At 44.2% G+C, this 23051-nt stretch overlaps 1 protein-coding gene and 1 long non-coding RNA gene across 6 annotated transcripts in view; one reads left to right on the plus strand and one right to left on the minus strand.

Annotated features, from left to right (window-relative positions):
• LOC132378234 (zinc finger protein 385D-like) overlaps positions 1 to 23051 on the minus strand; it is a 452746-nt gene that overhangs the window by 425187 nt on the left and 4508 nt on the right. The window lies entirely within an intron of this gene.
• LOC132378235 (uncharacterized) lies at positions 6138 to 16493 on the plus strand. The gene is made up of 3 exons (XR_009506930.1): positions 6138 to 7015; positions 14521 to 14699; positions 16092 to 16493. It is a non-coding gene; the product is annotated as an uncharacterized LOC132378235 (long non-coding RNA).

The following is a 23051-nucleotide window of genomic DNA, read 5'->3' on the forward strand; positions in this document are numbered from 1 at the left end:
AACTTTGCGCAGCTGTACAATGCAATCCATAACAACAGAGAAAACAAAACAATGAGTTACAAATAAATATAAAATAGTTAAATTAAATTAAATATGTAGTGTAAATATTAGAAATAAAAAATGTAGTGACGTATTGTTCATGGGCTCAATGCCCATTTAGGAATCAGATGGCAGTGGGGAAGAAGCTGTTCCTGACTCAGCGAGAGTGTGCCATTGGGCTCCTGTACCTCCTTCCTGATGGTATCAATGAGAAAAGGGCATGTCCTGGGTGATGGGGTAAGTATCCTGAAGGATAAGTATGCTTAATTTTTACCTTATTATATTCCCCAGAGCAGGGTGAAATGGCAGTGTAGCAGTTAGTATATCGGGTTCAATTCCTGCTACTCTGTCTCTCAGTAAGGAGCTTGTTTGCTCTCAGTGTGACCACGTGGGTTTTCTGCAGGTGCTCCAGTTTCCTCTCACGTTCCGTAAGATGTACGGGTTAGGGTTAGTTAACTTGTGGGCATGCTACGTTGGTGCTGAAGGCATGGTGCACCCCAGCACATCCACAGACTGCGTTAGTCAACGTAAACAATGCATTTCACTGTATATTTTGATGTACATGTGACAAATAAAGCTAATTTTTTGTCCTTTAAAATCAGCTGATAACCTGCCATTTGATACAGTGTCCAGCACAGCACCCGTGCCCCCGACAAGGTATTCCACCAAGTGTATTAGAATTAAGATCAGTCAAAACTCTTTTAAAATTCATTTCATTGCTAAATTTAGTCTGTAAGCAAACTTAAGTCCTAAATACTTTTAGTTTTAAAACAAAATGACTTCTTCATCAGATTTCTGAATGAACCATGAATCCATGAACACTGCCTCATTATTCCTTCTCCTTGCACGATTTATTCAGTAATTTACAGCCATTTTATATCTTTGCAGTGTTCTGCTGCCACAGAATAAATTTCACATCATATAAAACAGTGACAATAAACCTCATCCTGATTCTGATTGTATCTGCACTTCTGTTTACCTAAGGAAAATTAATAAAGTAAATCTTATACACTCAGTTATTAGATACACCTGTACAACAGCTCATTAATGCAAATATCTAATCAGCCAATCATATGGCAGCAGCTCAGTAACACAGTGCATGAAAACATACAGACATGGTCAAGAGATTCAGTTGTTGGCCAGATCCAACATCAGAATGGGAAAGAAATGTGATCTAAGTGACTTTGACTGTTGGTGCCAGACAGGGTGGGTTGAGTATCTCAGAAACTACTGCCCTCCCTGGGATTTTCATGAATAACAGCCTCTAGAGTTTTCAGAGAATGGTGTGAAAAGCAAATAAAACATGCAGTGAGTATCAGTTCTGTGGGTGAAAACGCCTTGTTATTGAGCGAGGTCAGACCAGAATGACCAGACTGGTTCAAGCTGAGAGAAAGACAACAGTAACTCAGATAACCACGCATTATAACACAGGTGTGCAGAAGAACATCTCTGAATGCACAACACGTCGAACCTTGAAGTGGATGGGCTACAGCAGCAAAAGACCATGAACATACACTCTGTGGGCATTTTATTATTTACCTACTATACCTAATCCACAGCAAGTCCCACTTGTCTGAGTTGCACTCATCTACGTGCACATTAACCTACAGTGGATTTCAATCCACCAATATATTAATCTCAGAATTCTCAAATTGCTAGTAAATTGTTCTGGTCCATCACACCTTCCCTATATCTAGTCCTCCAAGAGTCTTGAAATTCTATTTCAAATTCTCCAAAGGATCCTTAATATTGAGAGTGAGAATATTTTTCACTGTCTTCTTCTTCCACCAGCTGCATAAACTCTGGTACAAATCTCCAGAGGACATAAGACCATAGAAGCAGAATTAGGCCAATCAGCCTATTGAGTCAACTCTGCCATTCCATCATGGCTGATTTATTATCCCTCTCAACCCCATTCTCCTGTCTTCTCTCTGTAACCATTTGGCATCTTTACTAATCAAGAACCTATCAAGCAGTAGTAAACAAAGGCAACTGGATTTGCTGAGTTGTCTAGAAGATGTTTCGCCACTCATCCGAGAGGCTCCTTCAGTTCCAACCCAGGGTGGGAACTTGTACATACTATCCAATGCAAGAGAACTGCACAGATCTGTATATCGGCGAGACAAAACTAACATTTTACAAACGGATGGCCCAACCATTGGTAGTTTTCGAGCTTATAAACTCTGAGTTGTGTAAAGGTATAGCTATCATCTGAGGGTCGTCAAGAGTCATAGCAGCAATGAGGGGGTCATTAGTCTTCCCTTGACATAATGGAGGTGTAAACTGTTGTAGAGATGTTGGTGCAGAGATGTTAGGACTGCGTTGTAAGTAGCTGATAGATGGTGTCGTACTGCACCCCCTCTGTTCAGGGATGGGTTTTCCAGTTTGACAAAGATGGCTCCCTTAACCCCTCTTTCAAACCACCTGACCTCCCTGTCCAAAATGTGCACGTTGTTATCATCAAAGGAGTGTCCCTTGTCCTCTAGGTGTAGATATACAGCTGGGTCTTGACCTGAGGTGCTAGCCCTCCTACGTTGGGCCATTCGTCTGAGATGTGGTTGTTTTGTCTCACTGATACACAGATCTGTGCATTGCATTGGATAGTATGTACAATATTACTCTGGTTATGTTTGGGTGTAGGATCCTTGGAGTGGACGAGGATCCCTGAACAGAGGGGGTGGGGTACAACACCACCTATCAGCTACTTACAATTCAGTCCTGACATCTCTACCCCGCCTCCCCCCCCCCCCCCCCGTCGCCACAACAGTTCACACCTCCATTATGCAAAGGTAAGACTAATGACCCTCTCATTACCTCTACAACTCGAACAACCTTCATGTGATTTCTAGACCTCTAAACAACTCGGAGTTTATAAGCTGGAAGACTATCCACACTGGATCAGAACTGAAGAAGGCTCTCGGATGAGTGGCAAACTGTCTTCTAGACAACACAGCGTCCAAATGCCTTGATTTATACTGCTTGATACACCATGACCTGGATGACTGAGAACCTTCATAGAATATCAACCTCTGCTTTAAACATACCCAATGGTGTGGCCTCCACTGCCATCTGTGGCAATGAATTCCACAGATTCACCACGTTCTGGCTAAAGAAATTCCTCCTTAACTCTGTCCTTCTACTCTGAGGCTGAGCCCTCTTTACTAAGACTCCTGCATTATAGGAAACATCCTCTCCACATCCACTATATCTAGGCCTTTCAATATTCAATAGGTTTCAATGAGACCCCCCCTCATTCTTCCAAACATCAGCAAGCACAGGCCCAGAGCCATTATACGTGCCTCGTGCATTAACCCTTTCATTCCCAAAAGCTTACTCATGAACCTCCTCCGGACTGACCCCAGAGCCACCCCATCCTTTCTTAAATAAGGAGCCCAAAACTACTCACAATACTTCAAGTACTTCTTGTTGAAAGGTTTAATGGTGGTTGTCAGACTGCACTACCATGCGTTACTACTGCTTACTGAGTTGGTGTGGACAAGAGAGACACGAAGTATACCCACTCAGTTCCCTATCCCCAAAAAACTTAAATAATATCTAATGCTTTTCAGAAAGTCAAATACACTCATATACATTACAATGACCATGATATTCTAACAAACTTCCCATGTTAATACTCCAAGTGCGGTCCAATCAATGCCTTATAAAGTCTCAGCCAACGATTGAAATGAAGAGTCATTGTTCTGCTGCTGTGCAACGTGGGATAGGCACAAGGTGCAAACGCTCAGACTGATAGTATTCACAAATGTTCACAGAACCTCGGAAATGGTTTTCCTGACCTGTCTACGTTTTCTAAGTATGGCACACATATTTGCATGCTCAACTCAAGATGCATCCCTGAGACACAGGAATTAGAACTGGAACTGGTTTACTATTGTTACGTGTACTGAGATACAGTGGAAAACTTATCCTGCAAACTGTTCGTACAGATCAGATCACTACACAGTGCACTGAGGTAGAATAAGGTAAAGCAGGGTATGGAGTAAAGTGTCACAGTCACTCAAAAAATGCAGCGCGGGTAGACCATAAGGTGTAAGATCATAACGAGATGGAGTGTGAGGTCAAGAGAGTATCTCATCGCACTAGGAGACAGTTTAATAGTCTGATACGAGTGGGCTAGAAACTGTCCACGAGTCTGGTGAGACCTTCTGCTCGATGGAGTTGGGGAGTCTTTGACTCTGCTGGCTGCTTTACGGAAGGCAGAGTGCACGGAGGGGAAGCTGGTCTCCGTGATGCTCAGAGCTGAGCTTACTGAGGTTGTTTTGTTGCTTGCTGTGTTCATTTCTTTATTTACGGTGTGGGAAAGGCCCTTCCAGCCCACACTGTCACACTGCCCACCCAACACCCGACAAACCCGATTAACCCTAACCTAGTCATGGGATCATTAACAATAACCAATTAACCTACCTGGTACGTCGTTGGACTGTGGGAGGAAGCTAGAGTGCCTGGGGAAACCCCAGCATTCCTCAGGGAGGATGTACAGACCTCTTCGAGAACGGTGCCAGAATAGAACTCTAAGCTCCAGGCCGCCCCGAGCTACAGCAGCGTTGCACGGACTGCTAAGCTACCATGGTGCCCACTGCTTGTTTTGTTCAGCCGAACATTGTGGGCATGCTATGTTGGCACCAGAATGTGTGGCAAGACGTGCGAGCTGCCCTCAGCACATCCTTCGTTTGAGCTGTCTGCTAACACGAGTAACACGCTTCACTGGGTGTTTCAATGTACATGTGATAAGCAAATCAAGAATATGAATTAGTGTCCACAACTCTCAGCAGTTCCTTGTAGACTGCAGGTGTTAGAATCTGGAGCAAAAACAAACCGCTGGAAGAACTCAGCAGGTCAAGCAACATCCGTGGGATCAAAAGGGGACGTGTCAGGTCGAGACTGGTGCAACTCTCAAACCGAAATTTCAACACATCCCTTGACCTACTGAGTCTTTGCAGCTTGGTATTATTTGTTCTGGATGCAGCAGGGATGTTTTTAGTCTGGTTAATCCTTGGCATGTTTATACTAAGTCAGAGAACACACTCAGGAGCCTTCTCTGCAGCAGAGGAGGCTGAGGGGAGATCTGATAGAGGTTTATCAGATTACCAGCAGCATAGACAGGGTTAAAATGTCTAATACCACAGGGCGTGCAATAAAGGTGAAAGGGGGTAATTTCAAAGGAGATAGGAGGAGCAAGTTTTTTACACAGCGATGGGAGGGTGTCTGGAGTGCAAACCCTGAGGTGGTGGAGGCAGATACATCAGCACAAGAGTTCCCAGCCTTCTTTATGCCATGAGCCCCTACCATTACCCAGGGGGTCTGTGGGCTGCAGGTTGGGGACCCTTGGATTAGGGGCATTTCAAAGATGTTTGGGTAGGCAGATGAACGAGGAAAATGGAAGAATATTGACATTGAGAAGGGATTAGCTTAGTTGGCCATTTGATTACTAAATTCATTGGTTCAACCCAGCATTGCTGTTTTATGTTCTAACAGGGTGGGGAGAGAAGGAAATGTTACAGCACGGGTCTTGTCACTTTAATCAGGAATGTATCAACGATCAAGGTCTTTTGTCTGCCGAAGAGTGACGGGGTTTCCAGCTGGTTCGCTGTGACAGCAGCTGGGACAATTAGCACCTGCTCCCGTTCACTGGCAATTTCATCCGATCGCTCATTTTAAGCAACATTGGTGGGCTAAGTCAGCGTTTGCTGAGTGTGTAGCCAGCAACGACTGCAACCAGCTGGAAACGTCCCTTCTGTAATTTTCTTGTCAACGTGTAAATGTTTTAATACATTATTTCCATTAGCAAGTCCTTGAGTTCGTGGACTAAAATCAGGACAATGGCAATGCACTTTTCAAAAGTGGAAAGTACGTCAACGTTGAAGTTTGATGGTTCCCTGTGTGAACCGGCGTGGCAGTGCAACGTAAATGAAAATGACAGTCAAGGTGGGAAATGGTGACATATACATCCCTTGATAAGAATTTGATCATTCTTTCATAAATTTACTTTGGAATTTGAACACTTTACAGCAGGCAGTGAATATCGAGGTTCAATTTCTGCTGCTATCTCTAACGAGTCTGTACGATCTGTTGCGACTGCGTGGCCTTTCTCTGGGTGCACCAGTTGCCTCACTCACACCGATAACATACGGGTTAGTGTTAGTCAGCTTTGCCATGTTAGGTTGGTGACATTGTGAGCTATTTTGATTTGACATAAAACTATGCAAACTATGTTTGGATGTACATGGGACAAATCAAGTTAATCTTTAACTCAGCAATTCCAGTATTTCTTACTAAGTTCCCAACTTCTGGTTTTAGTCCTCACTCTCCCTGAAACTTTTTATTCTGCCTTTTGCCCCTTCCTTTCCAGTCCTAATGAAAGGCCTCAGCTTAAGCATCCACTATTTATTCTGCTCCATAGATGCTGCCTGACCTGCTGAGTTCCTCTAGCATTTTGTGTGTGTTGCCTCTGATTTTTATATCTTTTCAGTATTGATTGTTTGTTCTTTCCTGAATTCTGGTCCACTCTCCTCATCTGTCAGATTCCTTCTTCTCCAGCCTTTTGCCCTTTCCACTTACTCATTTCATCCCCCATCCCCACTTCCCAGCCTGGCCTCACATCATCTTCTAGCTTGCCCTTCTTTGGCTCCCCCCTCCACCCTCTTATTCTGACATCTTCCCCCTTCCTTTCCAGTCCTGATGAAGGGTCTCAAACGTTGACAGTTTATTCCCCACCATTGATGGTACCTGATCGGCATCTTGTGTGAGTTGCTCTGTGTTCAGCTCCAGGTGTGATGGATGCCTGTTTACATGGCACAGACTCCTCTAAAAGTCCAAAGACTCACAACCAACGTTTGGGGTAGATTTTCATCTTTTTTCTGACTAGTAAGTTCATACAAATTAGGCCTTGTATGATTGCAAAAGAAACTGGAGAAAGGGAAAATGACTGGATGAAAATATTGGAGCAAAATTGCAGGTAGGTGTTTACACAAAGTGTGTGGTAGAGGCAGATATATTAGGGGTAGTTAGGGCTAAGTTGGATGAAAGGGTTGGAATGTTGTCAGCTCAATATTGTAGGCTAAAGGGCCAGAACAGTGCTATAGTGTTCTTTGTTCTATATTTATAGCAACTGCAATGTTTTATATCTCAAATCCCAGTTTTTCTCTGCACTCTCTTCAGCTGTCATTCAATAGTATATGGTATTATAAGATTAGGAGCAGAATTAGGTAATTTGGCCCATCAAGTCTGCTCTGCCATTTCATCCTCTCAGCCCCAACCTCCTGCCTTCTCTCCATATCCCTTCTTGCCCTGACCAATCGAGAATCTATCAACCTCTGCCTTAAATATACTCAATGACCTGGTCTCCACAGCTGCCTGTGTCAACAAATTCCCCAAATTCACCATTCTCTGGCTAAAGAAATTCCTCTTCATTTCCATTCTAAATGGAACTCCCTCTGTTTTGAGGTTGTGTTCCCTGGTCTTAGACTTGCCCATCATAGACTTCCTCTCTACTTCCACACTATCGAGGCCTTTCAACATTCAATAGGTGATAGGTTTCTATGAGATCTCTCCCTCATTCTTCTGAATTCCAGTAAGTACAGGACCAGAGCCATCAAACACTCCTCACATGGTGAGCCTTTCAATCCTGGAATCATTTTGTTAACCTCTTTTGAGCTCTCTTCAATGTCAGCACATCCTTTCTAAGATAACGTGTCTAAAACTGCTCACAATATACCAAGTGAGGCCTCGACATTGCTTTATAATAGTGGCACATAGAAAATCCTAGTGGGACCCAGCAGGTAAAGCAGCATTGTGTCACCAGGTTTGGATACGGCCCAAGTGCAGTGTGAGAGACATTGAAGCAGGGCGATGGGGCACAGGCTTTAATATGAACAGTGTTAAAGGGAAATTAAAACAATAAACACTAGGCCAAACAGAGCTGTTAAGTAAAACTCTCAAAAGGAAAACGAAGCCAACACTGCAGCTGAAAAGGACATTAAACTAGTCTTCAGTTGATTTGAAAGTCCAATATCTCAGGCAAGGCTGAATGCAAAACAGCAGTGAAACATTGCTATGCTCTATCCAAGTCTCAACAAGCATTATGACGAAATGTATGGTTAAATACCACCAGGATTAAATAATAATTAGCTGACACGTGCAAATTCACGAGTGCAATTGTCGTATCTACTGCGCTGCCAAATCCGTGGTTGTGACACATCTATGGAAAAGGGTAAACAGTCGACATTTCAGGCCAAGACCTTTCATCAGGATCTTGACCCGAAACGCCGACTGTTTGCTCTTTTCCATAGATGCTGCCTGATCTGCTGAGTTCCTCCAGTATTTTGTGTGTGCTGCTCAGATTTCCAGCATCTGCAGGTTTTCTCATCTTTGTAAGAGTCTAAGCTTTTATTTCTCCCACCAAGGTGCAACAGCATACACTTCTGACCCTGTATTCCATCTGCTACTTCTTTGCCCATTCTCCCAATCTCTCTCATCTTCTGTAGTCTCTCTGCTTCCTCAAAACTAACTACCCCTCCACCTATTTTGATGTCACCTGCACACCTGGCCACAAAGCCATCTATTCCATCATCTAAATCCTTGACATAAAACGTAAAAAAAAAATTAGTCCCAACACACCCCCCCGTGGCACACCACTAGTCAATGGCAGCCAGCCAGAAAAGTCTCCCTTTATTCCCACTCTTCGCCTCCTCTTGGTATTTTGGTATTGTTGTGATGTTCTAAGTTCTAAATTATTCCAATAAGGCAGGGGGCACTGTGAGAGCGCAGACTGACACCTACGTACAATACAGGAACGGATGGTAAATTCATTATTTTTGTTATACCCGACAATGTAGAGTACTCGGGCCATCACATTGCCCTTAACCTTCATTTCATTAAGAACCTGACCTAAGACACCCCTCAAAGGATTACTGCAGCCTTAAGTTTATTCTGAGACAGGCTCATTCTGTACCAAAACAATGACAACAGTACTGTTGCATTTCAGAGTCAGATTTATAATTACTAACATACCTTCCATTACCACTTTCACCTTCCTGTCAGCTTGAACCAGTCCGGCCATTCTCCTCTGACCTCTCTCATTAACAGGACTGTCACTCACTGAATTTTTTTCTTTTGGTTTTCACACCATGCTCTACAAACTCCAGAGAAAATCCACGGAGACCACTAGTTTCCCAGACATTCAAACCACCCTGTGTGACACCAATAATCATTCCATGGTTAAAGTCACTCAGATCACATTTCTTCCCTATTCTGATGTTTGGTTTGAACAACAACTGAACTTCGTGACCATGTCTGCATGCTTTTATGCATTGAGTGCCAGACAGGGTAGTTTGAGCATCTCAGAATCTGTTGCTCTCCCGGCATTTTCACTCACAACAGTCTCTAGAGAATGGTGTGAGAAACAAAACCCATCCAGTTCTGCAGGGAAACACCTCGTTAGTGAGAGAGGACAGAGGAGAAGGACCAGACTGGTTCAAGCTGACAGGAGGTGATAAAAACTCAGATAACCACACATTACAACAGTGGTGTGCAGAAGAGCATCTCCGAACATACAACACGTCGAACTTTGAAGTGGATGGGCCACAGCAGAAGATCATGAACATACACTCAGTGGCCACGTTATTAGGTACAGGAGATACCAAATAAAGTGGCCACTGAATGTACATCAGGAAATCTGCTGCTTTGTGGCAGAAATACATAAAAAGGTTACTGCAAGTTGTAATAAGAAATACATTTAGACAGTGCAAAAGGAGTATTTCTGGGTTCATGGTCCATTCTGAAATCGGATGGTAAAAGGAATAAATTGTTCCTAAAACATTGTGTGTGTATCATTGGGCTCCTGTACCTCTTCCCTGATGGTAGCAATGGCAAGAGGGCATGGTCCAGTTGGTGGAATTCCAACCCATTCATAAAATAACCATTGCCCTGCACCAGTTCTTTGTGTGTTCCCTCTCTTTGCTGTATTGGCAGAACATGACTTAGAATAATCTGTAAAATATTAAATGAGTAACTTAAAATATAAGATAAGTATAAAATGTTCAATTATATATAAACCCCTGCTCACTGAGGTGTTGATTGATAAGTATAAAGTTGGATACAGCCATCTGCTGGTCACAGACAATTAATATTATAATACACTGAGTAACATCGCCTACTATATCTACTGTACTGAGCTGTTAGAAGATGGTGAGCACAACTACAAATTTCTACATTTAGTTGTTGCAGCCCCCATCTGGTAAATTGGTTTATTATTGTCACATGTACTGAGATACAGTGAAAACGCTCATCTTCCATTCTGTTTGTACAGATCAAATCATTACAACACATTGAGGTAGAACAAGTTAAAACAATAACAGAATGCAGAATAAAGTGTAACAGCTACAGAGAAACTGCAGTGCAGGTAGATAATAGGTCAAGAGAGAACCTTCTTGTACCAAGGATCCACTGTTTGGAAGTTTTCTAACAGTGGGGTAGAAGCGGTCCTTGAGCCTGCTGGTTCGTGCTTTCAGGCTTTTGTATCTTCTACCCAATGGAAAGGAAAAAGTCAGAATGTTCAGGTTGGGTGGGATCTTTGATTTTATGGCTACTTTACTGAGGCAGTGAGAAGTGTAAACAAAGTCCGTGGAAGAGAATACCTTCAAGATGCTGGAGGAACTCAGCAGGTAAGGCAGCATCTGTGAGAATAACTAAATAGTTGACATTTTGAGCCAAGACTCTTCATCAGGTCTGGAAAGGAAGGGGAAAGATGCCAGAACAAGAGGGTGGTGGAGGGGAAGGAGAACAAGTAGAAGGTGATGGGTGTAGCCAGGTGGGTGGGGGGGGGGGCGACAAAGCTGGGAGGAGATAGGGGGAAAGGATAAAGGGCTGGAGAAGGGGGAATCTGATAGGAGAGGACAGTGTACTATGAGAAAAATGGAAAGTGGAAGGGCACCGGGGAGGTGAAGGGCTGAAGAGATGAGAAGGAAACCCGCCTCCCTTATATTGCCTCAGTAAATCAGTCAGCATAATCAAAGAGCCCACCCACTCTGGTCATTCTCTCTTCTACCCCCTCCCATGAAACAAAAGATACAAAAGGAGAGGAGAAGAGGTAAGAGGCCTGACTGGCAAATAGAAGAGGAAAGGGGGAGGGGAATAATATTCGTGTAATGTTTATCTCATCAGGTTGGAGGCTACCCAGACGGAACATAATGTGTTGTTTCTCCACTCTGAGAGTGTCCTGAAGAAGTCACCCCCTTTCCTTCTCTACCATCTCTGAATTTGTTGTCTTCCAGCTGGACACTGGCCTCTCCCTTAGTGCATCTTACAGATCCAGTCATCCAGTCTCCCTTATTTTCTCGGCACTGAACCATCTCAAAACTGCCATCTATTCATACAGACCGTATCTCCATGTGTCTTCACAACAGATGGAGTTCGACCGAGGAAGAAGTGAAGTGATTCACTTTGGAGGTCGGATTTGAAGGCAGAATGCGGGGTTAATGACGGGATTCTTAGCCGTGTAAAGCAACAGGGGGATCATAGAGTCCACATCCATAGATCCCTCAAAGTTGCTGCATAAGTTGATAGTGTTGTTCAGAAGGCATAAGTTGTGTTAATCAGAGGATTGAATTCAAGAGCTGTGAGGTAATGCTGCAGCTCTACAAAACGCTGGTGAAACAACACTTGGCGTTGTGTATTGTTCTGGCCATCTCATTATAGGAAGAAAGTGGAAGTACAGAGGAGATTTACCAGGATGCTGTCGGGATCAGACAGCACATCTTACAATGACAGCTTTGGCCCTGGTGCAGGTCCAGAATAATAGATTTAGCAGCGACTTCATAGGCTGAGGGGCCTGTTTCTGTATTCAGAGGCTCTTCGAAAATAGTTTGAACAAGCAAGAGTTTTTCTCCTTGGAGTGAAGGAGGATGAGGGGTGACTTTCCAGAGAAGTACAAGATAGGAGGGATAGATCAAGGAGACAGCCAGGGACATTTTCCCAGGGCAGAAGTAGCTAATGCAAGGGAGGAATCATTTTAAGATGATTGGAGCAAAGTATATAGAGGGATGATTTTACATAGAGTATGGGTACGTGGAACATCCTGTCAGGGGTGGTAGAGACAGATACATTACGGACATTTAAGAGACTCTTAGATAGGCACATGGATGACAGAAAAGTAGAGGTTGGGACAGTATTGTGGACTGAAGGGCCTGTCCTATGTTGTACTCTCTGTTCTAGGTTCTAACATAGTCTGCAGCGGCTCCTGGGGCAATTCCATTCGGGCAGTAGTAATCCCATCAACCTTCCTCCCTGCACCCATTCCACAAATACTAGGGGAGACTTACAATGGCCAGTTAACCAGCCAACCCCTACATCCCTGCAACGTGGGGCAGGATGGACACGCTGGTCAAAGGGAAGGTATCAGGAAAGAGCCCAGCTCACTGGACACAGCAACACACAGAAAATGCTGAAGGACAGGTCAGGCAGCATCTACGGGGGGAAATGAACAGTCAACATTTCGGGTCATCTGCAGCTCCCTTTCTGTTACTTTACTCAGCGCCATGGAACTGTCCTGCTGAAGACCAGGCCACCGACAGTCACTGCCACACCCTTATGGACTGATTTTGGAAGGGTGGGAACCCATCAAAGAATGTTTGTGTAGGCGAATGATGCCCAGATCTAAAAGAGACAGGGTTTCAATTCACTTCATATCAGTCCATTTCAAGCCACTGGAGAGGGCCCAAAATATGTGATCAAAGGATTGACATCACACGCAAAGTCTCTCTCCTCTTCTCTTCTCACCTGCCCATCAGCTCCCTCTGGTACCCCTCCTTCTTCCCTTTCTCCCACAGTTCACTGTCCTCTCCTCTCAGATTCTGTCTTCTTCAACCCTTTATCTCTTCCACCTATCACCTCCCAGCTTGTACACCTGACCCCTCTCTCACCTGCCTACCTTCCCCCTCGTCTGGTTTCACCTATCACCTCCCAGCTTGTATTCCTACCCCTCTCTCACCTGCCTGCCTTCCCCCTCATCTGGTTTCACCTATTGCCTCCCCCTCACCTTCTAATCCTGGCTTCCTCTCTTTTCCTTTCCAATGCCAATCAGTGCTGCTAAATTACACCCATGTGACCAGTTAATAATTAACATAATAACCTGTATATTTTTGGAATGTGGAGAACTCCAGAGAAACCAGAATTTCATATGGGGAATATACGAACTTCGTCCAGACAGCTGTGGGAATTGAACCTGGATCCCAGTAACTGCGTTACGCTAACCATGTCACAGATGAAGGGTCTCAACCCAGAACACCGACTGTTTATTGCCCTGCCTGACTTGCTGAGTTCCTCCAGCATTTCATGTTTGTTGTTCAACATCTGGAGAAGGTGGGACTGTTCTCCTTAGAGCAGAGAAGGTTGGAAAGAGATGTGTCATGTCATTCAAAATAACGAGAGGTCTAGACACAGCAGAGAGAAACTGTTTTTTCTGGTGGTGGAAAGGTCAAGATCCAGACGCGATCAAATACATTTGGCAAAAGTACCAAAGGTGACATGAGGATTTTTTTTACCCACAGCATCTGGACTGTATTGCACAGCAGAGTGTTTGAAGCAGATTCAATGGAGTCTCATTCAGGAAACATGAATAGTAAAAAAATCCCTGTATTCCGGGAAAAAGGCAGAGAAATGGAAGTGCCTGCATTCATCCTACAGTGAACATACACACAGGGTGAGCTTTAGCAGTCTGTGGTCAACATCGACAACAGTACAACTCCAGTTCACAGCATCAACCAAATATTTCTGAGTGAAAGTTTCTGATCCAGGATCTAAACCAGAATCAGGTTTATTATCACTGACTTATATGACGTGATAAAATTATGTAATTTTTTACATGTTTTGATGCTGTTAAAGGTGAATTAAACAGATCAGAGTCGGTATAAGGTTTTGAAAGTGTCCCGCTCTCAGGGCCTCATGAGCGTCTACTTTTTGATATACCGAGGACGTGTCCTGGAAGACTAGCGTACCTTCAGGATTCCGGAATTTCCTGCCTCTGGGGACGAGCCAATTCTACCGCACCCCTGACTCAGGCGTCCCGGGAGTTTTTGGGGTACTGCAGCTCTGTGTCTTTACTGATGCTTTGCTGCTCTTGGGGGGTGCCAATGCTTTTTTGCTGGTGGGGGTGGGGGGAAGTCATTGCTTTGCTGCTGCTTGGCAATGGGGGGGGAGCTAGGGGGTGCGCATTGGGGTTCTAATATTTAACTGTCATTCATTCTTTGGGGCACTTCTCTGTTTGCGAATAACAACCACTTTGTTCTCTGATGTGCTGAAGAATGACAAGAAATAACTTGAAGCTCGATACTTGTTCCAACAGGCAGCCTTACTGAAGGGAGTTAAACCCTAGGACCAGGCTTAGCAAGTACTCGGATTTAACATGAGCACATCTGGGTAGCAAATGTACCTAAATGAAATGTGCTTTCAATTCCACCTCTGCAGGTGTAAATGGATTTCATAAATCAGCAGTTGTGTGTGAAACACAAGCAAATACGACAACAGCCTTGATGAAACTGTCTTCTACATGGGAATTCAGAAACTCTTTTGGCAGGAAGATGCAGTTCTTTTGTTGGTGTCTTGGAACAGTGGTGCATAAAAACATGATGGTAAAAAGAGAAAAGGTAAATGTTAAAGAGGTGAGATTTAAAGGCAATGTGAGGGGCAAGGTTTTTTACACACAATGCCTGTCAATGCCTGTAAGGGGTTACCGGGGGTGGTCGTGGAAACAGGCAGATTGGTGCAGTTTTTAGACAGACACACTAAAGTGAAGGGAATGGAGGGATAGGGATGATTCTCAGGGGAATATAAATTGGCATCAAGATCGGCAAAGTATTTTGGGTTGAATGAAAGAAGGGCCCCCCCCCTTGATGCTTTTCTCCATTCCCTATTGTGGTTACTCCTCGCCCCCATTTCTCTTCTCATCACCTCCAATTGGTGCTCCTGCTCCCTCCCTTTCATCCATGGCCTGCTCTCCTCTCCTATTAGGGTCCTCTTTTTCATCCCTTCCCCTCTTCCTCCTATCTCCAAGCCCTCTTCTCTATGCTACCATCGGGAAGGAGGTACAGGAGACTGACAACACACACTCAATGATGCAGGAATAGATTCTTTCCCTCTGCCATCAGATTTATGAATGGACATTGAGAACCCATGGACACTATCTCACTACTTTTCTCTTTTTCCACCAGTTATTTTAATTTTTTAACATATACACTTCACTGTAATTTACAGGTTTTATTACTCTGTACTACATTGTACAGTTGCCATGTAACAACCAATTTCACAACATTTGCCAGTGATATTAGGCCAATTCCCTCCCAGCTTCTCATATCAACACACTCCTTCTTACCCACCCATCTTCCCCCTCACCTGGTTTCACCCATCACTTGCCAGTTTGTAATCCTTCCCCTCCCCCACCTTCTTATTCTGGTTTCTATCCCGCTTCCTTTCCAGTCTTGAATCCTTAACTACCGAATGTTATTCTGCACACCGATACTTCATGCTGGTAATGTGACCACTGACACCAGGCAGACAACCTCTGAAGCTTATTGATAATGGCTGGTGTCACCCATCTTGTAAAGACACTGCCCAGAAGAAGACAATGGCCAGCCACCTCTGTAGAAAATTTTACAAAGGTCATGTGACCATTATCAGCCACACCATACAAGGCAGCATATAGCAGACAAACAAACGACCCCAGCAGGAGCAAAGAGAGGCTTTGTTTCTGATGTGTCACTTGCTTTTTGTTAATGACACAAGCAAACTTGTTCTGAGTTACAGTGGATCAGAAATAACACCATGCAGCCATCAAAGTGTCAACCATTTCATTTCAAGCAAGGTTCCTTGCTACAGGTAACCTTCTATCTCCAGCTAGAAGTCTGTCCAAAAGCACGCTGAAACTGTTTGTCTTTTGAAAAAAGAGGTTTTTTAAAACTTAAGCACTTTGGTGGATTATTGGCACCTAATGGTGAAACTGATCTATTTCCATCTTTAGCATCTCTATTTTTCCTTTTCAGGGTTCTTTTGCAGACCGTGACCTGGAGTTGCATGGTAACTACGGTTCTTTGCTGGAATGAGACCCACTCTCGGGGTTTCATGAATGGATGATGTTGAATGGGCTCGGCCTAAGGGCTTCACTCACCTTTGGTGGACCAAGATTTCGTCGCTCTGGAGATGGGGGGGGTCAGAGGTCGGTGTCCAGGCAGAAGACCAATGCATCGTGGGAGATGGAAGATCTCTGGCTGTGTGCCCAGAGACCTGAGATCTCAGAAAAAGTGACACAATGGACTTTTATCATCGTAAACCAGCGAGATGTTTGTTATGTCTCCCCTCTCGCTGTGAAACAGAGACACCTCTTTCTCCCTTATTAGGGAGAGAGAGAGCCTGTGGTATGTCGAATACCGGGTGAACAAGTAGTCTTTGGGTACTACAAGTCTGTGTCCTTGCTGTTGCTTTGCTCATGCTTGAGAGCTCGGTGGGGGTGCTGATGCTTCTTTTTGCCGGTGGGGGGAGGGGGATCGTCACTTGCTGCTGCTGAAGGGGAGCTGGGGGGGACTTTGGGGTTCTAACATTTAACTGTCATTCATTCTTTGGGGCACTCCTCTGTTTTCGTGGATGTTTGCAAAGAAAAAGCATTTCAGGATGTACATTGTATACATTTCTCTGACATTAAATGCACCTTTGAAAAGAATCTAATTTTTTTGTACAGTTACTTATATAGGTTATGCAATATATAGCAACGAGCTGCAGTTTGATAGATCTGTCTGTAAGGAATTTGTAAGTTCTTCCCGTGGCTGCGTGAGTTTCCTCTGGGTGCTCCAGTTTCCTCCCACAGTCCAAGGCATGCAAGTTAGGGTTAGTGAGTTGTGGGCATGCGACATTGGCGACACTTGCAAGCTGCCCCACACAAACCTCACTGATCTGACCTGCCGCAAGCTGCACATTTAACTGCATATTTCAATATTTCAATACACATGTGACAAATAAATCTTTCTTTCAAAAGAATCCGTGCTCTACATTGAGCAACTTTTATTGAAATTATCATTAGTGGCAAATGTCCAAAAGAGTCTATAAAAATCTAGACATCTTTGGAAGTACAATTAATGAGAATTAGCATCAGGAAAGGGAATGGGCAATTTAACATTCGTTTTACCTACCAAGTTAATATTCTCATACCTACCATTTGTCATATAAAAATTAAGCTCGTCAATGGCTCTTTCTTCTTCCCAACTTCTAAGCACTACCACTTCACATTGTCCATTTTGAATTATTTCTTCAAAAGGCATGATATTCTCAACCTGATTTGATGCTATTTTATGCAATATAAAAACTACCGTGCCTCTGGATATTTTGTTTTCTGCAGGACAAATAGAATTTAGTTCTGCAGACTCATGCACGTACAACAAGCGAATGCTTTCAGCACTAGAAGAACATCGGCAAGACTTAGAATTGGTCGTTACCTCAAGTGCTGTTTTAACCAGCAGCTGCAGCAGGGACATTTTCCTGATTACCAATGAAGGAGCAACTGTAGCATAGTGATCAGCGTAACCATCTCCTGGTAAGTGTAAATATAAATATATCTACAATACTGTGCAAAAGTCTTAAGCACATGGAAAAAAAACTGTAAAGTGAAGGTGCTTTGAAAAATAATGAAATGTAAAGTTTCTAAATATCAAAGAAATTACCATAAAGAGCAGTAAACAGTAAAAACTGCAACGGCTTATTCCCAAATCCAGGAATGTGGTCCTAGGTTTTGTTTCTGTGTGGGATAACAGTGCAAGTTATATGTTTCCAGCATATGCTCCAATTCTTGCCATAATGAATGAAAACATGAATTGTATCCCCCATAATATCATCAGTTACACAGCAAGCAAACATCACCTTCACTGAGTTAAATCACATCAAGAAAACCTAGGCCAATGTTGCATTCATTGCCAGTCAGCATGGAGATGACTGTTATTGTCATCTAGTGTGGACCGGGTGACTTCATACACTACTTTCCACGTCAAATGATCAAGGTTTGAGGTACTGATGTCAACACTTGATTGACAACATTTCACATGAAGAACTTGGGAGCTTAGCTTTTAATGGTTTCCTCAGTAGAGGTAAGGTGATGCGCCTTCAGTTTCAGATAGTCAAACTTAACCAGAATTGCACATTCTCAACATCTTGTCAAATAACCCATTCTAGCTACTGTCAGAAGAATATAGTTATCATCCCATTAATGATTAGTATCATTACTTCTCATTAATTAGCATGTGGTTTGTGTAACCTTTTACAGGGCCAGTCATTGGGGTTCATAAAACATTAAGACCATAAGAAATAGAAGCAGAATTAGGCCATTCAGCCCATTGAGACTTCTCTGCCATCCCATCATGGCTGATTTATTATCCCTCTCAACCCCATTCTCCCCATAACCTTTGATGCCCTGACAAATCAAGAACCTATCAATCTCTACCTTAAGTATACTCAATGATTTGGCCTCCGCAGCTGCCTGTGACATGAATTCCACAGATTCACCACCCTCTGAAAGGAGTGACACTGTGCCATCTGGTCCTGGACACACCTGCTCCCCACCCACTTCCCCCACGTCCGTTCTACCTGGGACTTCCTCGATTCGATGGGCTTCAGTGAGATTCCCCCCTCCACTCCTCCCACATTGCAAAGACTTACAAACGAGGGTTAGTAAGTCGTGGGCATGCTATGTTGGCGCCAGAATCGTGCCGACACATCCTCTGTCTGTGCTGGTCATTGACACAAATGGCACATTTCACTGTATTGATGTCTTGATCAACATGTGCCAAGTAAATAATCTTTATCTTTAACTTTGCTACTAACTTTTGATATTGCATCTGGATTTAAGCCTCACATAATCTCGGGAAGGCTCAGAAATTGGTCTTCCTGTACCTAATAAAGTGGCCACTGAGTGTATGTTGAAAGTTCATAGTTCATGGTATGTTTGTGGTATACAACCCTGAGATTTGACCTCTCACAGACAACGAAACACCATGGAATCTGTTCAAAGAAAACATCAAACACCCAAAGCACAAAAAAATCCTGCAAACAGCAAAACACAGACAATGAAGCATCAACTCACAAAGTCATTGAAGCAGTCTAGGACTGTTCGTTTTCAGCTCAATTCTTTTCGATCTAGCACTGTGTCGTTCAGTGACTACAGGCCACAGAGCCAGCCCACGGATCAAAATTGCATGAAATAGCAATAAAAAAAGAGTAACCAGAAACCAAAAATACATATAGCGTTAGCTGCAGAGTCCAACCACAAACCATGCCGATTAAACCTTGCCCAACACCAAGACTCTGGCGACAGCGAGTGAGAGGGTCAGAGAGACCAATCAAAAGCAGTCAGCTTCCTCCAGCAGCAGCAGGCAAGGGGGAGAGAACGATCGGACAAACACAATCAGATGGCACTAAACTGCCGCTTGCCTTCAGCTCTCATCCTCATTGATTTCAATCTTCCTTGATGCTTTAATCGGTGAGATTGGTGAGAAATAGAGTCGATCACGGGCTCGTGCCCCGCCTCCGGGCCACACACTCCACTCCAAACCTCACCAAACTCCCTCAGAGACAGCAAGGTGCCAGATCGCTCAATCTGCCCCAGAACACATCATCAAAGTGTAAATCACAGGTCCCAATCACACAGCTGAGTAGCAGAATCATATTTGAAAGGAAGTCTTCTGCTGCTGTAGTCCAATCACTTCATCTTCCAACGTGTAGTTTATTCAGAGATGCTCTTCGACACACCACTGTTGTAACGTGTTGCTGTTTGAGTTACTGTCGCTTTCCTGTCAGCTTGAACCATCTGGCCATTCTCCTCCGATCTCTCTCATTAACAAGGTGTTTTCACCCACAGGACTGCCACGCACTGGATTTGTCGTGTTTTTCACACCGTTCTCTGTAAACTCTAGATGTACCTAATAAAGTGGCCACTGAGCGTAAGTCCAGGGTAAAGCCTGACGACAGACAGCGTCTACCTACAAGAACTCCTTCACAGTTCACCTTCTCTCTGATTCCTAGAACACAGAAATCTACAGCACATCACAGGCCCTTCGGCCCACAATGTTGTGCCGACTGTGTAACCTACTCTAGAAACTGCCTAGAATTTCCCTAGTGCATAGCCCTCTATTTTTCTAAGCTCCATCTACCTATCTAACAGTCTCTTAAAAGATCCCATTGTATCCAGCTCTACCACTGTTGCTGGCAGTGCAGCCCACACATCCACCATTCTCTGTGTGGAAAACTTACCCCTGACAACCCCTCTGGACCTGCTTCCAAGCACCTTAAAACCGTGCCCTCTCGTGCCTGGGAAAGAGCCTTTGATCAACGCCCCTCATGGATTCAGGTAACCCATTGGCTACCTGTGGCTGCAATCCCCAGGCGGTGTGGTCAGTGGCCATCAGACTAATGTCTGAATGAAATGCCTCTGACAAGTGGCTTTGTGTTGCGAAGGGGGGCTGCACCGATTTCCACGGTTAAACACCAACACAGACGTAATGTGCACACAAATGATAACCTCACAGCAGATGGGCTCTACAACACAAGCACAGCGTGACTGGTTGTGGAGATGGTCTAATATTGGAAAGCGAATTCTGAGCAGTTACAAGGGCAGATTAAAATCAAAAGCACCGGATAAACAGGAGATTCTGCAGATACTGGAAATCCAGAACAACACACACAAAATGCTGGAGGAGCTCAGTAGCTCAGACAGCATCGATGGAGAGGAATAAACAGTCGACACTTCATCAGGTCTGGAAACTGGAAGGGGGAAGCTGTCAGAATAAGCAGGAGGGGGAGGGGAAGGGGACAAGCTGGCAGATGGTAATAGAGAGCAGGTGAGGGGGGATTTAGAGATTTTATTTAGCCATACAGTGCGGAACAGCTTCCTTCTGAGCCTCACCGCTCAGCAACCCACCTATTTAACCCTAGCATCACAGGACAACTTACAATGACCAACTACCCTACTAAAGGGCGATGGAACTAACCTACTAGCCAGTATCTTTGGACTGCAGGAGGAAACTGGAGCACCCGGCAGAAACCCACGTGATCACGAGAACCACAATCAAACCCCTTCCAGACGGCGTCAGAATTGAAGTCCAAACCCCACTCCCCGAGCTGCAAAGGCGTCTTGCTAACCGCTAAGCTAACGTGTTGTCCTATTTCCTAGCAGGATCTCACTGATGAAGTAACAGTGACTGTTTACTCCCATCCACCTGCCCTCTGCACAAGATGTCCATGATTCTTTGCTAGGCCTTTTTGACTAACAGGAATGTGAATGGAAATAAATACTTCACCACTCTGAAACAAAAAGCAGGCAGAACAGGGTCAAGTTCAGAACAGGGTTGAGATCAAGTTCAGAAGTTTATATTCCTGGCTGATGAGCCAGCACTTAGAGGAAGCCTCATCATTAATCAGCATTCAACCTGTACTTTAGCTGTGGAGTGCTCGATAAGGACCCACCAAGAGGCCTGAAATCCTGATCGTCAGCCACATTTCTATTCCAACACTCAGCTCAGCCTCACACAGGGAGGTTTTGCAATTAACTTAATGTATGCTTTTTGGCTCTGGGCCTGTACTCTGGGGGGATCCGAATGAAACATCGAATATTGAAAGGCCCAGATAGAGTGGATGTGGAGAGAGTGTTTCCTGTGGCGGGTGAGTCTAAGACCAGAGGGCACAGCCCCAGGGTAGAAGGACGTCCCTTTGGAACAGAGATAAGGAGGAATTCCTTTAGCCAGAGGGTAGTGAGTCTGTGAAATTCATTGCCACAGACAGCTGTGGAAGACAAGTTGATAGGTTCTTGATTAGTCAGGGCGTTAAAGGCTATGAAGAGAAGGCAGGAGAATGGGGTCTAGAGGGATAATAAATCTTAGCTGTTGGCACGACATTATTGCAGCTCGGAGCATTCTGAAGTTCAGAGCTAAATCCCGACACCATCTGTACGTACTCTCATGGTTTTTCCCGGGGCACTGGTTTCCTCCCACAGTCCAAAGACATACCAGGTAGGCTAACTGGCCGTTGGGTTAGGGTTAACCAGCGTTGTCGGGTGTTGCTGGGGTGGCTCAGCTCAGAGGGCCAGGAGGGCCCACGCCACACTGTATCGCTAAATCAGTAAATAGATAAAGGTGATAGATCAGCCGTGATGAATTGGCAGAGCAGACTCAATGGGCTGAATGGTCTGTTTCTGCTCATGTGTCTTATGGTCTTGTGAAATCTAGGGTACAAAGTACGGAGTAATACTCTGGTTTTATAAGGTATATGCCTCATGCAGAGGGGGGCATCTGAGACCTTTGACCTATGACCTGCTCACCCCATGTTTCGTTCCTTTTAATCTCAAAAAACAGCAGTTCAGAGTTACTAAAAGAAATATTTACACAGCAGAACGTTGTGAACTGTTCCATTCCACATACTGGAGAACGTGTGTTTAAGGTGAGGTGGGTAAAACCTCAAAGGAGATGTGAAGGGAAAGGTTTTTACAGACAGAGTGCTGGGTGCCAGCCTGGGGTGGTGGCAGAGGCAGATTCGTTAGAGACTGTTAAGAGATGTTAGAGACTGTTAAGAGATGTTTAGATAGGCACATGGATTTTAGGAAAGTGGAAGATTATAGACATTGCGTAGGCAGAAGAAATTAGTTTAATTGACCATTTGATTACAAATGTAATTGGATCAACAGGCCCTGTTTCTGTGCTGTACCTGTCTATGTTCAATGTAATTCTGCTGTCTATTCAACACTGCCACAAACAGAATCTGTACTTTACGCTGCGCGATGAGTCCCGTTTCGATGCTTTGAGTTACTACCCTTCCTTTCCATTCGTACAGATGATGGATGGATTATGCAGTTTACTTTACAACACCACGAACAAGGTTGCAATATTTCAGCTGAATAGAAATCGTTTTTGATGGATGACTAAGTAGAGGATTTTTGCCAGTTATGTAGAGTAGTCTGCAAATGTGAATAGTGA

Source organism: Hypanus sabinus, chromosome 20 (assembly GCF_030144855.1).
Source record: "Hypanus sabinus isolate sHypSab1 chromosome 20, sHypSab1.hap1, whole genome shotgun sequence".
NCBI classification, from domain to species: Eukaryota; Metazoa; Chordata; class Chondrichthyes; order Myliobatiformes; family Dasyatidae; genus Hypanus; species Hypanus sabinus.